General features: G+C 44.7%; 1 long non-coding RNA gene across 1 annotated transcript in view; it reads right to left on the bottom strand.

Annotated features, from left to right (window-relative positions):
* Window positions 1-1272: 1272 nt before the first annotated feature.
* LOC144753356 (uncharacterized) overlaps window positions 1273-18181 on the bottom strand; it is a 248922-nt gene continuing 232013 nt past the window's right edge. Inside the window, exons 3-4 of the long non-coding RNA XR_013594315.1 lie at window positions 1753-1797; window positions 1273-1317 (exon numbers count right to left, since the gene is read on the bottom strand). This is a non-coding gene — a long non-coding RNA (uncharacterized LOC144753356). The remainder of the gene's footprint in view (window positions 1318-1752; window positions 1798-18181) is intronic.

The following is an 18181-nucleotide window of genomic DNA, read 5'->3' on the forward strand; positions in this document are numbered from 1 at the left end:
ATTGTACCATTGCTCAAAACAACTCTACTTAATTTGCTTTGGTTGACAAGAGAGAGTTCATTAAGGATTCTGACAAAATGGATAAAGCTGCATTTCCTCAACCACTTAATGCAAATACCACTCATTGCTCCAAAACATTGTCGGTCCAGTGCAACATCATGCTGGATCTCCACACCGCCAAGCAATTCCAATATAATAATCCCAATTGAGCAAATGATGACGAAACTCATGATCAAAACTAAGGGCCTGATTACGATGCCAGTGGGACCGTCAGTGGTGGTCCCACTGCCATTGTACTGATGATTCCTGCCAGTCACATTAGAATGGCGGGGGGATGGGTGGCGGTCAAAGAGACCAACCATCAATGAGCCAGTCGGACTGTCAGAGGGATCTTAAATCCCTACAATGGTGGCGGTGTCTGACAGGCACCGCCATAGGGATTATCACGTCCCTCCCCGCCGGCCGTAAGGCTGGCAGAAAGGGACATTGGTGGCCTGTAGTGGGCCGCATTTTCCCCCCTGGCCATCTCTTCTGGGGAGCACCTATGGTGCCCCCCTACATGTCCCTGCACCATGTGTCAGTCAGTGCATGGTGCCTGTCACATAGTGCAGGGATCTGTACAGGGCGCCTTGCAGGACCACCGACGGCTATTCGGTAGGTCCCATTCCTGAAGGCATGGCGGTTGGATGGATGTCCGACCACCATCCTAATCAGGCCCTAAATTCGGTGGGCCTGATCTTTTTTTTTTATTTCAAAACTACAGCCACTGGTTTTTGATCCCGCGTGGGTGGTCATTACCAACAGTTTGGAATTCACAAAACGTTTTCCAGGATGTGCCTCGGAACCTGTACCAGTCCCAGCTTTCCAGGGATCATCCTGGAAAACCTTTTGAGATTTCGATTTCCGCTACTGCCCTTGAAAGGGAATTAACTCCTGCCCTTAGCAGGAGTAAATCTCTGACCATTTTCAGAATGTGAATGACCCAGAAAATGGTTTTGAATACTAACAAAAGTGTACATTTGCAAGTGTTGGTAAACTTCCAAAGCGTTCCCACACTGCTGTGCCTGAACCCCCATCTACCAGGAAATTTACTTACATGGAAACATCGATGTGAGTAAATGATTTTACAACAGTAAAACTAATATTTGTTTATTACACACATATTTTTGTACTCATGAAGAGACTTTTTTGTACATGTCATTTAAACTTGCACATGTAAACAGTTTTGTGAATGAGGCACAGTATTTAAATATATATGATTAAGAATCTGACCTGCGATTGACCCACTGAATCTGAAGTTCCAAAAAGGAGCGTTGCCTGAAGAGTAAAACATATATTGAATCATATTCAGTTGTTCATTTTTGAAGTTACATGAAGATCTATATTAAAGCATATTTGTACATAAAATATCAATGTTCAAAATATGAAGATAAACTATCCTGTATTATGGTTGCTATTATAATTGTTATTGTTTTCATTATGACAAGATGGTATTAAACATGTACATCTCGTACTTACTTTTAAAATAGTACATATATCAGATGTGCATAAAGAGACTAAAATACTGTCAAGTAAAACAATAAAGGCCAGCGAGTACAACATGTTTGCTACATAGATATTCGTTAGCAGAGATTTAAACTTGGACATATACATACTCATATAGTTATCACCATTGTCCACACTCTTATCAATAACGTACTCTATTACCAAGTATAAATTCGGTGAGCAAATGTATTTATTTAAGAGGGTTACCTGTACTTCTGCTGGTTTACTTGTGGTTACAATATTGGCTGTTATCTAAAAAGAAAAACCGTGCATTCAATTGTAAAGTGAAACGCACTGAATTAAATACCATTTTAGAAAATGTCAACGTCCAATATATGAAGTTAAATTATCTTGTATTATTATTATTGCTGCTACTATTGTTGTAAAGAATCAATGCTATCAATACACAAAACTTTAATTCAAAGAATAAAAAAGGCATATTGGGTTAGTACAAAAGGATGATGATAAAAACTAGAACTTAAAAGAAGGATACTACAAATTAAGTTCATCAATGATATGTGTTAACAAAGTTTCACAAAATGACTCACCAGGACCAGACCATTTAATTGTGTTGTAATCACCACAGTTTACATTTTTTTAAATTAAGTATTTTTCCAAACAGTAGCAATGCACAAGGGGCACTCAAGAGCATAGTGTGGATGGACGAGTTTTATTGAAGTTCTCACTATTAATCCTCACTTACGTGATGAATGTATCGCCTCTTAGCCCCAAAACCACTCTCTAAAATACTCTTAGTGTTTGAACGACCCCCATTGAGCACTTACGCAATGGAGTAAGTGAAAATTGTTATACTTCCTGTCATCCTAATGGCAAGACCACTGTGAATATAATCAATCTTAACTATGTGACTTTTGTGCTTGCAAGATCTCTTCAGGAGGGCTTACCACAAAGACCACAAGAATTGAAGCACTATGCAACTGCAGCTTTTCATGCTCTTCTGTTTGCGCTTGTGGACTTTAAATTTGCAGTGTACTGCCATGCAGTCCTCCTACTGCTTGAGTACACCAGCTGTGTAATCAAAAACTCAGAAGAATGTCAATTTATAAACATGGGGCCAGATGTGCGAAAATTTAATTTGCAAAAACTGGTCACAAAATGATGTACCAACTTTTGGCAAATCAAATGAGATTTTGCAAAACAACCTATGTACTAACAAGTTGGTTCACAAAATTACCCTTTGGAGTGGGTTGTAATCCAACCTACCTCAATACTAGTCATGAAGTAAGTCACAAATTACGACTCACTCTAATTGGATGACATCTCAGGAAGGTTTGCCTGCTGGGATCAGCAGATCAGTATGCATGTGATCACATTTATTTTCCTTAAAGGAAAAGAGTCAGCATTTGAGAAAAAGGTTACATTTATAAAAAAAAATTGGTTTAAGAGAGGGGAGTGGTCCCCTTAGATAGTAATGAAAAGTTGATGGTGTTGATGCCGAAGAAATAATGCACTTCAATTCCTATTTATAGGTACAAACCACAACTATGGGAATGAAGTGTATGGTAACTGGAAATACTAGTCATTTTAGTTACTTTTGGAAAAAGGTTTTTACCATCCATTAGTAAACAAACAACAATTATACAGCATGGTAAGCTGCTGCATAAGCTTTCCTAGCACTAATAATATGTTTACGTAAGATAGCATCAGTTGTGAAAGCTACCTTCACACATGAAGAACAGGTAAACACAGCAGCTGCTGTGCATACTTCCTTACAGGACAACAAGAGAGATGACTGGGCTGTTCCTAGGGGGAGAAAGAAAGAAGGAGAAGGTCACTAAGGTATAAGGGCTAGTGCTCAATGGAGGACCGCCCCTGGGTATCCAATTTGTTGGATATAATGGCCTCACACACCCTTGCGAGTGTCATGCTTCATCATAGGCAATGCTCCTCATCGGGCAGGCGGTGCAATGCCCAACGGGTCACCTCAAAGAGGGGCTCTTTATCGGAGATATTTTATCCAACTGCCTATGGGTGAAGTGGGGGTGAGGGGCCAGGACAGAGTAGATAGTGCGGGTGAGGATAAAATGTGGTACAAGGTACCGGAAAACAATTTTATTCTGGTGGTCCTCTACCACAATTAAAATCAAGGGCAGCCGGTGTTCATGAGAACTTTCGTTTCCCAGATTGGACCGGGGCTAAAGTGCAAGTGGTGTGGTCAACATGTTTCTCGCTTCTAGTACATTGACTGCGATTCTTCAGGACCTAGTAAAAAACTATAATCTACAAAACATGACCTAATGATTAGTATCAGTGTTAAATACAGCACATAAGTTGTACTACCTGTTTGACCCTGCTCTTGCCTAAAGGTTAGAGTTATGGGGTGTCAACAGTACCCGGTGGGTCTGACATCAAGGGAGAAGCCATAGGGGTTGAGGTTTCTACTGCTTGTGTCAGGGCCAGTAATGCCTACCCATCTCACCGGGTCCGGATAGTGTTATAGTGTTATATTATACAGCATGGTAAGCTGCTGCATAAGCTTTCCTAGCACTAATAAAATGTTTACGTAAGATAGCATAAGTTGTGAAAGTTACCTTCACACATGAAGAACAGGTAAACACAGCAGCTGCTGTGCATACTTCCTTACAAACATAACAGAAATAGCATGTGCATAAGCAGAGTCAGTTTCCCATACAGATAGAAAACCATTGCAGCATAGGCAGCAGCAGTGCATGCTTTCTCACACACATTTCGAACAGGTTCATCATGTGCAATACTAATATAAGCTTCATTGATTGTTTGAATGAATTTGTATAAGTCCATGATGAAGTGTGGCAATGTGTGTTAATGCGAGGGGAGACTGACGCAGGGAGAATTGCAGCTGGAGGGAAGTAGAAAATAGAAAGCAGGAAGACACTTAGGGGTATATTCACAAGAACGTGTGCTAAACATCACCAAAAAATGCTAATGCAACTTTACACATCGCAGCCTATCACAGGAAAATAACTCTGTGCCAACGTGGAATTCACAACAAGGCGGTACCATGCGATAGTCTGCCGAAACCACGGCCAATGTCCACGATACAAGCACCTCAACGGAGATAAGAACACAAACACAAACCTCAACACGAAAAAACATGCGATGGGCCAAAGCGCAATGAGGAAATCAGTGATAAGCAGCGCCAGGCATGCAATACATACATGGCAGGTGGGAAAAATCAGTATAAAAGTAGAAAAAAACTCAAACATAATCTGACCAACACCCAAGCACCATGGAGGCAGCTGGAGCAGGTGCAGAGGATGAGCGCAACCCCACAAGCACCCCGGATGACCAGCCTGGGACCTCGGGGACAAGGAAGGGCATGTACTAGAAGAAGAGGAAGACGAAGTTCAGTCCGCAGGAAAAAAGGATCCTGATAACAACTGTTCGTCACATCCAACGTGTCATTGTGTACCAAAAATGGGATATGGCGGCACATCGTGGGCAAGGTGAATGCCGTCGGAGAGCACAAGAGGTCAATGGAAGAGGCCAATTGACATCAAGCGCAAGACCAAGGAGAAACTCGCAGCCAACCAGAAGGCAGCAATGCAGCCTGGAGGTCGGAGCCCAGCGCCACAGCTCGTGCTGGATGACATGGAGGAGCTAGTATCGACAGTCATCAGTGTGGAGACTGTGGCCGGAGTCGAGGGAACGGACACTGCTCGACAGGACACAAAGCAACCACAACAGGGTGAGTGACCACCAGGTACTAGGGGAACTAGTGAAGATGACCAGAATGGCACACACAGACAATCAAGCAGAGCACAATGCACACCCAAAATGACTCTGGGTCATGGCCCTGATCCACAGACTGTCCCAATGCCATTCTGTCTGAATGTCAACATGTACCATGTGGCTAGATACATGTGGACACATTGTAATACACCATCTCCCCTTCACATTGCAGAGGCACTGTCAACACCTCCTGCACAGCAGTCCCAGCCACTCTTCACTGATGATGAGGAGGACACCCCCAGCATCGACACCCAAGCCCTCCAACACATCATCGACATCATCCACAACCCACCTCCAGGATCAGGGCAGCCCATCTGCATCGAGGAGACCCCACCCACTACCCAAACCACCCATACGGAGGAAACCACTGCCTCAGCAGTCTCCCAAGACCCCCAGGAACAAACCATGGCCTTCCAACGCCATGTGCTAGAGGGCCAGAGGGAGATGGCTGAGCAGGTACCAAACTGGACACCATCCATGGGTGTCTAGGTCCCATCAGGCACCAGCTCCAGTCCCTAACGGACAACCACAGCCCGGTTCATGGTCTCCAACGAGCCCTGACTGACATCGCTGGAGTCCTGATGCAGACTGAAGAACACCTGTCCGCTCAGACTGGCTCAAGCAATCCCAGCCGTGAGCTGGCACACATGCGGAGGCTCATGGAAGACATGGTGTGGATGGAGGCGGAAAGGATGGCAGCCACCACTGCACATCATCGAAATGTAGCTGGGATCTACCATGTCCTGCAGATCCTCATCATGGCATTGCTTCCACAAGGCGATGTGTCAATGGCACACAGTGCCTCAGTCGGTACTGCAACACACACAGGTGGGGGCAGAGCAGACATCCGAGGATGAAGATGTGGATGGGATTGTGTTCAGAAGGAGGCACTATCATTTATTTACGCCACCTGGCCTGTTTCTGCTTGGTGCCGCTTATGGCCCCATGACCTTCCACTGACCCCTGATACACTCCGCTGCACTCACCTTGGACTGTGACATGGACTACCATCTCCTGTTTAATTACCAATGACATGGCGCCCAGACCGCGGACTGGACCCTTCCTCTTCCACAGTACTTGTCAACCCAAGATGGACTCTGGCAAGCCCTCCAGGGCCCATATTATTTAGTGTGCTTGGCATTGGCCCTGTACCGCTCCAGGTGCAAACCTCCACTGGATGTGCAATAAACATCCAGTAACGCACTGCTGTGTCATGTCTTTCCTCATTCATGTATGAATGTGCGGATTAATGTAGGGACAGTGATTTCCCTTACATCAATGATGCTCATCTAGTGGGATGCCAGTCACTGTGTGCTACATTGTCTATTGTGTTCCGTGGACACTACAACAGGGACACAAGCATTAGTCACTTCCTAGTCCGGACATGGACTGAACTATGCCCAGAGCCCCCAAGTCATTGTTGCAAGCCCTGCCTTAAATAATATTTTGATTTGCTAATAACTTTGGCCTCGTTTGACGAATCTTTGCAAAATTATCCCCCAAAAAAGTCTATCCAGGTCAGCTCCTATCCTGAAAGTTTTGGGGGTTATTCGTCAAGCGGGGCTGAGAAAAAGGGGGGTCCCAAAATGCATTTTCCTCATGTTAACTGTTGAACAAAATTACCCCAAATTTGCCAGAAAGGTAGAGCTTGGTTCAGAAAGCAACCTTTTTTTTTTAAATGGTGTAAATCAGTTCAGTAGTTTTTGAGAAATTCAAAGGATAAGAGTCAAAAATCAATTTCCCATAGGAAACTTTGTGCAAGGCTACAGCCGAAAGTGCTGGCGGAATTACTCCAAATTTGGCAAAAAGGTAGTTCTTGGATCAGAAAGCAACCTTTTTTTTTTTAAATGGTGTAAATCCGTTCAGTAGTTGCTCAGAAATTAGAAAAATAAAAGTTTCAATATCTGGGCGGAGCCTAAGTCCCGTTCACGAGCTTCCCTGTGATTGGCTGCCAACACTCCAAACCAGGAAGTGTTGGAAGCCATCTTGCGGCTCGTTAGAAGTGAGTCACTAGAAAACAGTGAAGCAAAGGTAGAAAACAAGAGAAGGGGGCAAGGTAGGCACAACCTGAACCCCTAGACCTGCTCAGGGGGTCCCAGAAGTGCTCCCAGGGCCCAAGAAAGCATTAAAAAAAAAAAGAAAACGGCTCAATTTGCGCTGGGGTCACGGGTTCCCATGTTTTATTTTAGTGAGACCCCGGGGTGGGCTAGGTCCCAGGGGTATTTCTTAAAAAATAATAGCGGGGCTTACTGGGGCTGCGGGGGCCCGCTGGGGTCCCTGCAGTCCCGGGCCTTCACCCATGTTGGGAGGGGGATTGCGCGGTCCCCCTCTTGGAGCCATCCATGTGCTTATAACTTTGGCGTTGTTTGACGAATCTTTACGATATTTTCCAAAAGGTTTCTTTTTTTTGATCAGCTCCATTCTTGAAAGTTTAGGGGTGATTGGTCAAGCAGGGGCTGAGCTGAGAAAAAATGCATTTTCCATAGGAAACTTTAGACAATGCTACAGGTCAAACTGCTGAACGGACGTACGCCAAATTTGTCACGGAGAAAGGTCTTGGTGCAGAAAGCGCAGTTTAGTTGAAATGGTGTAAATCGTTCAGTAGTTTTTGAGACGGTAAAGGAAAAAAAGATATATATATATATATTTCTACGGTGTCTAACTCCCGAGCACGAGCTTGCCTCTGATTGGCTGCTAATACTTCAAACCAGGAAGTGTTCTCTGATTGGCTGCTAACACTTCAAACCAGGATGTGTTAGCAGCCATCTTGTGCCTCGCATCAAGTGAAAATATAAAAGAAAGGCCCGTGGGGCAATGTAATATAACGGAGCTCTGTCTGTGCGAGATACCCCTTTCATGCTGCATCTCCCCACATCTGCAGGTAACGCACCCTCTTCTCCCATCAACAGCATACCTCGAACAACCTTCTTGGGCCCGCAAGTCTCCCTCTCCCAACCACTTTTCGGCTCACAGCTCTTCGGGTGCAAGGTCTCCGGCCCGCAGTTGTATATGTGAAGCCAAGACTGGAAATATACAGCAGGTCTCTTTCTGTGAGATACGCTCTTCCTGCTCCCTCTCCCCACATTACTGTTCTGCAGCTATCCCTTTCGAAGCCGACGGCCCTCACCTTTCCCTATATCAGTCGGCCCGCAGGTGTTCCTCTGTGAGCTGGCCCGCTGCTCTCCCTCTGTGAATTAACTGGTCGTGGTTCTCCCTCTATGAGCCACCCAGTCGGCTTGCAGCTCTTCATCTACGAGCCAGCCCGCCGGCTCATAAGTCTGTGAGAACAGATGCAATGGAGGCAATGATCATGCAGGTCAGGCACCCAACACTGCTCCAACATCCCCCAGCAGGAGCTACTTGTCCGCCATCCCCCCTCACCTTCACCCCCACAAACAAATGTGACAGTCACGTTAGGGAATCCGGAACGTAAAAAATTGGGTAATGTTGTACAATTGTTAGTAAGAAGATGCTTGTGAAGTTGGACAAATAAGAATCTTAGTCATGTATGGATTTACATATAAAACATTTTATTAAAACAAAAAAACAACAATTAAAACTATGTACAGCCCTGTCGTGTCATCTCTGGACCATTTGTGAATCACAGCCTGCAAGACAAAAAGAAAGATAAGGTTGCGCGTCATGCTTCCAGCAAAGGACAAAGAGTGAGAGTGAGGAAGAGAGAAAGAAAGAAAGAGTGAGACAGTGAGAGATGAAGACAGAGAAAGAGAGAAAGTGAGAGAGAGAAAGAGTGAGATACAAGGAAGAGAGAAAGAGAAAAACAGTGTGAGAGAGAGGAAGAGAGAGAGAGGAAGAGTGAGAGAGGAAGAGCGAGAGAAACAGCGCGAGAGAGGAGGAGAGAAAGAGTGAGAGAGATGAAGACAGAGAAAGAGAGAAGGAGTGAGAGAGAAAACAAAAGAGTAAGATACAAGGAAAAGAGAGAGAGAAACAGTGAGAGAGATTGGAAGAGCTAAAGAGAAAGAGTGAGATGAGGAAGAGAGAGAGTGAAAGAGTGAGAGAGGAAGAGAGAGAGGGAAAGAGTGAGAGAGAGGAAGAGAGAGAAAGAGAAAAGTGTGAGAGAGAAAGGAAGAGATGGAGAGGGAGAGGGAGTGTTGACACTGGAGAAAATCTTCACAGCTCACCTTTGTGCCACCGGAGTATCTCCAACCACGTGCCGGGATATAGTGCACCCTCAAGTTTAGTCATCTGAAAGATAGTATAGAATTAGCAATTGCAGAGTACATACAACTGCACACGCCTAATTCTCTGTTTCGCCAAAGCGCACTCAGGCTGCTGCACACCATCCACTCCCACTGCTTGGAGGTATCTGTGCCACCTTTGTGCATGCAGCCTGCGGCACCCCATCCATTCCCGTTGCCCAGAGGTATGTACCCACTGCTGCGCACCCAGGCCTCACTGCTCACCTTTTCACGGACAGGGCACCCTCCACATCATGCAGCCCCGCTCTAGAAGCCAACAAGTCTTACATTTGGTACTGAGTCTTGATTTTGCTATAGCAAAGGACTTACTAGTGCACCCATCATCATCGCAAGTTGCACCGCCGCTCAGTCCTTGCGGTGCTACTAACTCAACGATCAGTGAGGCCACGCACATGGCGGTAGGCCCCCGCTGTTGCATAGCTCAGGCCTACACTAGGGTCCAGCAGGGCACACAAAACATGATGTGTCCGGACCACCGGGACGGGCCATCACTGTGGTGGGGCGACTGTGCCGGCCGCAGTGCATGCGGGGCGAGCAACTGTTAAATGGTGTAGAGCACGTGCGCTCAGTCTTTTTTATTGGTAGGGCCACGTGTCCCACGAGTCCGCGACGCCTGTGCTGGATGGGTGTGGTGTGGGTGTATACCAGCCGTGAGGGAGTGGCTGTGGCATACTGACAACTAGAGATGTGACCAGCAGATCACAACAATGAAAATCTGGGCCATGTAGCGTTGTTGTCCTTCCCTGCAAGCGTAAGCGGAATGGGCTGGTCTGGCGTATGCCAGTCCTGCGTGAGGCTGTGAAGAATGACTCCGGAGCTATGGGCGTGGCTCTGTCGGGAGCTCTATGAGGAATCAACTGATGCGGCCCGTGGGAGTCCGTGTTGTAGTGCTGCCATCACCCGGGTCGCAAGCGTCAATGTGTCACTCTGTGAGCCAAGTCCCACAACATGGCCAACATGGAAGGTACAGGGAGTCACTGACCATCCATAGTTCTACACACGGGGAGTAAGAGGCATAAGCTCGTTTGGGGGCACAAACCTTCCGTCATTGCTATGGCTGCTCAGAGGTCCGGCAGTATTCACTTTCTCCCCCGCCACCGCTGTTGGTATTCGCAGCCGCTGAGGGGGGAGAAAGCAGGAACTACATCATCCAGCATCCCCTGCCTGCCTGACGGGACGCCACTTACCGCTTGCCACCACCCACTTCCTCTCCAGGAGGTGCCTTAAAGCGAGCTGCTCCTGTGGAGGAGCGAGGGCATAAGCTCGTTTGGGGGCACAAACCTTCCGTCATTGCTGAGGCTGCTCAGGGGTCCCGCAGTCTTCACTTTCTCCCCGCCGCCGCTGTTGGTATTCGCGGCCGCTGAGGGGGGAGAAAGCAGGAACTACATTATCCAGCATCCCCTGCCTGCCAGACGGGATGCCGCTTGCCGCTTGCCACCACCCACTTCCGCGCCAGGAGGCACCTAAAAGCGAGCTGCTCCTGCAGAGGAGCGAGGGCATAAGCTCGTTTGGGGGCACAAACCTTCTGTCATTGCTGTGGCTGCTCAGGGGTCCCTGCCTGCCTGACGGGCCACCACCCACTTCCGCGCCAGGAGGCGCCTAAAAGAGAACTGCTCCTCCCGCGTCGCGGGACACGCGCGGGCGGTCGCCGGGCCAAGCCCGGGCAAATGGCGGGCCCTCTGTGGCCCTCAGAGGCCCGAGGTGGCTGGGCTGGGCCACCCCTTAACGTTCTTGATGCATGGACACAACACTTGGGAACTGTACTTAAGGTGCTTCCATCCCATATTTTATTTGGTCAATTGACTTATTACTCGTAACTATATAGTAGTAGTACGGTTGGATTTTAGCATTTTATTTGGCTACACGGGGTACAGGTATCGGGTTTAGTGTAGGGTAGGAGCTAGCGCCATACTTGTAATCATGTGCGACATGAGTAAATTGTCTAAGTCTGCCTCTTCTCGTCGCATGACTAGGCTCCAGGCCGCCGCAGCGCAACCCCTTCCAAGTCTTACTGCCATCGATAAGATGTTACAGAAGACTATTGGAGTGGTGGCTTCTGCAATTGAGAATACAGAGAGGTGACTGTCTATTACTCCTGCTATTCCCCCTCTTCAGGTTGGTGGGGATTTTTCACCTGGTACCAATAACCCCCCCAATTTTAGTTCTTCTATTATGTGTTCTTTTGCGGAGCTACCCTGTGCGCAAATTGTACAAGATGTAAGTGGAACCCTAGTGGCTCCTGAGTCCCCCCGAAATTTGCAGCCACGAAAATTTTCAAACCTCGGTTGAGGAGTAAGAAGTGTAAAAATATGAAATTAGCCAGAAGACACCAATCTGTAGCGGAGGCTGAGCTGACTCACATAGATCCCCCTGTGCATAATGTGGGGACTCCTGTCTGGGCCACACATCTTATATCTGACCTAGAAGCTCGTATCGAACAGATTATCAGTTCTTACTGCAATCCACTAACATCTAGACTTGACCGATTGATCTCTATGATCAATAATGCAGGGGGTGGGAGACCACAGCTGCGTAGGCCCTCAGGGAACCCCATCTCTATTGTGCCCACACTTATCCCTGACCCCAAAACGCTAACAGGCGATAAAAATCCACCAGCTGCTCTGGCCCAAGGTAGTGTATTGCCTACCCAGGATTCTGTGTTACCTCTGCCCAGGGATGGGGCGGCAGTGGCTGGGTTAAGCGCTATACCGAGGGGAGCCACGGAAAGCAGTACAGCTGCATTAAATCACCAATCAAGACCTAAAAGAGATAACCCGAAGGAGGGGTCCCAACCAGTTCTGCCCAATTTAGATCTTCCGGTTGAGTCCCTACCATACATCGTGGTCCTAGCTGGGGTCCCCTCATTAAGCCAGGGGAAAAGTGAGGATCACACTGAATTAAAAAACAAGTGTATCCAATGGCTTAATCTAAACAGGGTATGGTCAGTGGTACTTAGGATAAGTGCCAGCTCCTTGAGCACAACCTATCGATATCAAAAATTTACACTTTAAACCAAAGTTGCATCAAATGTTGTTCATGTTTAATTCACATGATTTGAATGTCATTCGTTGTAGGATTTCATTCCAATGTTTTATATGTTAAATCCATCATCATATGTACATAATTTCACAATTTCCCGATGCATTTCGGACCAATGGTCCTTCGTCAGGGGAATCCTAGAAAAACAATAATTCAATCTAAGTATTGTGCCCCGAGGTTCAATCCAGATAATTAAATGCATAATGGTGCAAAAATGAATAGACTAAATATACAATGCTGAAACATTGCGGTAATAGCGTTAAATGAAATCGCGATATTAAATTATCCAACGTTCTTATTCCCGTTAATCCGTGAAAACCCTAGTGCTCGGCAGTTTGTCAAGCGACTCTAACGAGCCCCGTGTCATTATGAATAACGTTCTAACTATACACCAAAGATTCAACCACGTTCATGCCCTGTGCCCGGTGTTTGTAAAAACAATATCCAAGAGTGATATAAACGTGCAAATCAAGAAAGTTCAAAAACTTACAAGAAAAGTGCAGTGAGAACCCGCGTCCCACTCATGCGTCCTTCGCCGGTGCATGCAAACCAAATTTTACGTGAAAACGGAAATGTATAAAGTAGAACCAGAGACATGCAAAGCGGACTATGCATGTGGCGGCCATCTTGTGATGGTGTTGGAAGATGAACGTTATAACCCACAAAAGTTAGTCAATCGCATGGAGCGCTAAACATGCAATGTGTTTATAGGATGGAAAAATAAGTTCTAAGACGTGCAAAGATAATTGTAATAAGAACCTGTGTTGAAAAGCATAAAAAGACTAAAACATAAAAACAGTACATTAGAATGCAGTGAAATGAATAAAATAAACATGTCAGCAAGTATCATTGTCCTTTGAGGTGCTCTACAAGTAGCATGTAAATTCCATCCGATCATTAAGACCGGACGGCTTCATGGGTTGGAGAAATTTTATCCAATGATTTTCACGCTGTAGTAAAAAGTCATTGTTGTCTCTGCCATCCCGTTTACTGACCACTTCCACAGCAGCGAATCGTAGTTGGCTAATGTTGTGTCTGCTGTCTTTAAAGTGTGCAGCGAGGTTGGATTTCAGGTTCACTGTTCTTATATTGCTCTTATGTTCATTCACTCTCAGTTTCAATTTTCTGGAGGTCTTTCCTGTATATATCAATCCACAAGGACATTTGATGATGTATATCACATTCTCTGTGTCACATGTTGCATTTAATCTAAGTTTGATGTCAGTACCCTTCAGTGGATGTTTAAGCACAGAACCTTTGATCATGTTGTTACAGTTTTTACAGTTTAGACAAGGTTGGTTGCCTCTGTATGTGGTTTCTGGAGAGTATCTAGGATTTTTGATGATTTCTTTAAGATTCTTACCTCTTTTGTAGGCAAATAAAGGTTGTTCATCAAAGATGCCATTGAAATCTTGTTCCCTGCTGATAATCGGCCAATGTTTCAGTATTGAAGCCTTGTATGTTCTTGATGCTTCTGAGTATTTGGATACGACCACTGGTCTTTTGGTATCACTTTTCTGTTTAATAACAAGTGTATCCTGTCGTGTTAGACTGTCGCATCGTTCTTTAGCTTTGGTCAAGATGTTTCTAGGATACCCTCTTTTTTCGAAACGTTTTATCATGTTTTCTGCTTGTGTTTCGTATTCAAATTTGTCGGATACGATCCGTTTGACTCGAAGGAGCTGTGAGAAAGGAAGGTGATTCTTCAATGGTCTCTGGTGATAGGAATTGTAGTGAAGGATGTTGTTCTTATCTGTTCCTTTTCTGTACAGGTTGGTTTCCAAATGATCACCAGCTCTCGTTAGTCTGACATCCAGGAATGTGATAGTTTGTTGGTCCACTTCATGAGTGAACTGAATACGGTCATTAATGTTGTTCAAGTTTGTTAGTGCCGATGATAGAGACTCATGGTCTCCTTGCCATATGACGAAAATGTCGTCTATATATCTCAGAAACATTTTGGCATGCATAATCCATGGAGTCTGGTTCAAAATATGGTTGTTCTCAAAGTATTGCATGAATGCGTTAGCGTACACAGGTGCCGCACAGTTGCCCATGGATGTCCCGGACAGCTGTGCGTACAGTTGGTCATTCCACGAAAAGTAACTCTGGTATAAGGTGAAATGCATCAGCTGCATGATGAAGATTTGAAAATCATTGGCAAGATCAGAGTGTAGTAAGATGTCTTCTACTGCTTCCATTCCCAAATCATGGGGAATGCTGGTATAGAGGGATTTAACGTCTATGGAACAGAGCCAGATGTTGTCGCCTTCCTCAAATTTGATTTCCTTGATCTTCTGCAGAAAATCCGTGGTGTCTCTTACATATGTACAGGACTGTTGTATTAAAGGCTGTAAATATCTGTCAATGAGTTTGCCAGTATTTTCATGTATACTCCCACGAGTAGAAACAATTGGTCTGAATGGAGGTGAAGTTAGACTTTTGTGGACTTTCGGAAGCATATACATGCTTGGAATACGTGGGTTGTTAGTGGTTAGAAATTTCTTAGTTTTTTGATTTATAGTTCCATTTTCTTCAGCCATTGACAGTATGTTCATTAATACTTCATTGTACTGGTTGGTAGGATTGAAATGCATGAGACTGTAAGTGTTAGTGTCCGAAAGATGTTCTTGAACTCGTTCACTGTAAAATGTGGTATCCATGAGGACTAGCGCGCCCCCCCTTGTCAGCAGTTTGATAAGTTATTTCTTCTTTCTTTGCCAAATTATTCAGTATAGAATGTTCTTTGTTAGTTAAATTCAGATGTTTATTTTTCCTAGTATAATTAATACAACTGATGTCATTTTTAACCAAATTCTCAAAAGTGTCAAAGGACTTATGACTGACAGGTGCCATGAAAGTGCTCCTTGCTCTTAATCCTTTGAGTTGGTCAGTGTGATCACTGTCTTGTGATGGTAAAACGTTCTCAAAAAAGTGTCTCAAACGCAAGTTGCGCATAAACTTAAATAAACTAACTTCAAGTTCTAACTCGTTGGTGTGGCTGGTAGGGATAAATGAAGTGCCTTTTTGTAGCACCATCGTTTCCTGGTCAGATAAAATATGTGAGGAAATATTAATCACAAGGTTGTCTTCTTCTTTGGTTTCTCTACCCTCTTGTTCAAAGTTGTGCTCCTCATGTCCCTTTCTGTCTCTTTTTCCTTTTCTTTTGGCCTGGCTCCTCCTGGGTCGTCTCTTTCTCCTGATCCCTCCTCTAAAAAAGGAACCGCAGAGAGGGTAGAGGATTCTGCACTGGTTGAAGGTTTGTTTGCGTTCGTCCGTCTTTGTTCACCACGTGATTCTTCCTCTGAAGAGGAGGTCTCTGTTGTAGTGTTGGTATGGTCTCTTTGTGGTTTATTCTGCCGTCTCCTGGCATAGACCTCAGCCCAGGAGTACACCTCCCCTAGTTTGTAGTCTATAGTATCCCTGCGGTACTTCCGTATTTTCCGTTCGTTTATTTCTCGTGTATGCTTGTCCATTTGAATGGTGATATCATCCAATATCTTGGACCATTCCTCTGTGGATAACATGTCACTTAGTTCCTGTTTACATTGTTGTATCTCCTTATTCAGTTCTTCCAAAGCTCGTGATAATTCATCAACGATTAGTAAAATTAAATCCAAAGAGCATTTATTTAAGATGGCGTACCATCTTTCTACAAATTTCGAGCTGTTCCTGCACAGTAGTGGCTTTAGCGGGATGCGGAGACCCCTGGGTATCCGCTGGGCCCGGTGGTAACGTATTAATGTACTGGCGTGAAGCCTTTGGCTAATTTCCTTCCTTGAAAAGTATAGCAGCTGTTTCAAACAACTTTCTTTGTTCCTTGTAGGACCTTGAGGACTTGCCACCTCGGGGATCAAGGCATAGATTTTGTCAATGTCATCAGTGCTGAAAGCAAAAGTGTCTGCTTTAAAGAAATCATCAAAAATCCTAGATACTCTCCAGAAACCACATACAGAGGCAACCAACCTTGTCTAAACTGTAAAAACTGTAACAACATGATCAAAGGTTCTGTGCTTAAACATCCACTGAAGGGTACTGACATCAAACTTAGATTAAATGCAACATGTGACACGGAGAATGTGATATACATCATCAAATGTCCTTGTGGATTGATATATACAGGAAAGACCTCCAGAAAATTGAAACTTTGGATTGAATTTTACTAATCGTTGATGAATTATCACGAGCTTTGGAAGAACTGAATAAGGAGATACAACAATGTAAACAGGAACTAAGTGACATGTTATCCACAGAGGAATGGTCCAAGATATTGGATGATATCACCATTCAAATGGACAAGCATACACGAGAAATAAACGAACGGAAAATACGGAAGTACCGCAGGGATACTATAGACTACAAACTAGGGGAGGGTTACTCCTGGGCTGAGGTCTATGCCAGGAGACGGCAGAATAAACCACAAAGAGACCATACCAACACTACAACAGAGACCTCCTCTTCAGAGGAAGAATCACGTGGTGAACAAAGACGGACGAACGCAAACAAACCTTCAACCAGTGCAGAATCCTCTACCCTCTCTGTGGTTCCTTTTTTAGAGGAGGGATCAGGAGAAAGAGACGACCCAGGAGGAGCCAGGCCAAAAGAAATGGAAAAAGAGACAGAAAGGGACATGAGGAGCACAACTTTGAACAAGAGGGTAGAGAAACCAAAGAAGAAGACAACCTTGTGATTAATATTTCCTCACATATTTTATCTGACCAGGAAACGATGGTGCTACAAAAAGGCACTTCATTTATCCCTACCAGCCACACCAACGAGTTAGAACTTGAAGTTAGTTTATTTAAGTTTATGCGCAACTTGCGTTTGAGACACTTTTTTGAGAACGTTTTACCATCACAAGACAGTGATCACACTGACCAACTCAAAGGATTAAGAGCAAGGAGCACTTTCATGGCACCTGTCAGTCATAAGTCCTTTGACACTTTTGAGAATTTGGTTAAAAATGACATCAGTTGTATTAATTATACTAGGAAAAATAAACATCTGAATTTAACTAACAAAGAACATTCTATACTGAATAATTTGGCAAAGAAAGAAGAAATAACTTATCAAACTGCTGACAAGGGGGGCGCGCTAGTCCTCATGGATACCACATTTTACAGTGAACGAGTTCAAGAACATCTTTCGGACACTAACACTTACAGTCTCATGCATTTCAATCCTACCAACCAGTACAATGAAGTATTAATGAACATACTGTCAATGGCTGAAGAAAATGGAACTATAAATCAAAAAACTAAGAAATTTCTAACCACTAACAACCCACGTATTCCAAGCATGTATATGCTTCCGAAAGTCCACAAAAGTCTAACTTCACCTCCATTCAGACCAATTGTTTCTACTCGTGGGAGTATACATGAAAATACTGGCAAACTCATTGACAGATATTTACAGCCTTTAATACAACAGTCCTGTACATATGTAAGAGACACCACGGATTTTCTGCAGAAGATCAAGGAAATCAAATTTGAGGAAGGCGACAACATCTGGCTCTGTTCCATAGACGTTAAATCCCTCTATACCAGCATTCCCCATGATTTGGGAATGGAAGCAGTAGAAGACATCTTACTACACTCTGATCTTGCCAATGATTTTCAAATCTTCATCATGCAGCTGATGCATTT

Source organism: Lissotriton helveticus, chromosome 5_1 (assembly GCF_964261635.1).
Source record: "Lissotriton helveticus chromosome 5_1, aLisHel1.1, whole genome shotgun sequence".
NCBI classification, from domain to species: domain Eukaryota; kingdom Metazoa; phylum Chordata; class Amphibia; order Caudata; family Salamandridae; genus Lissotriton; species Lissotriton helveticus.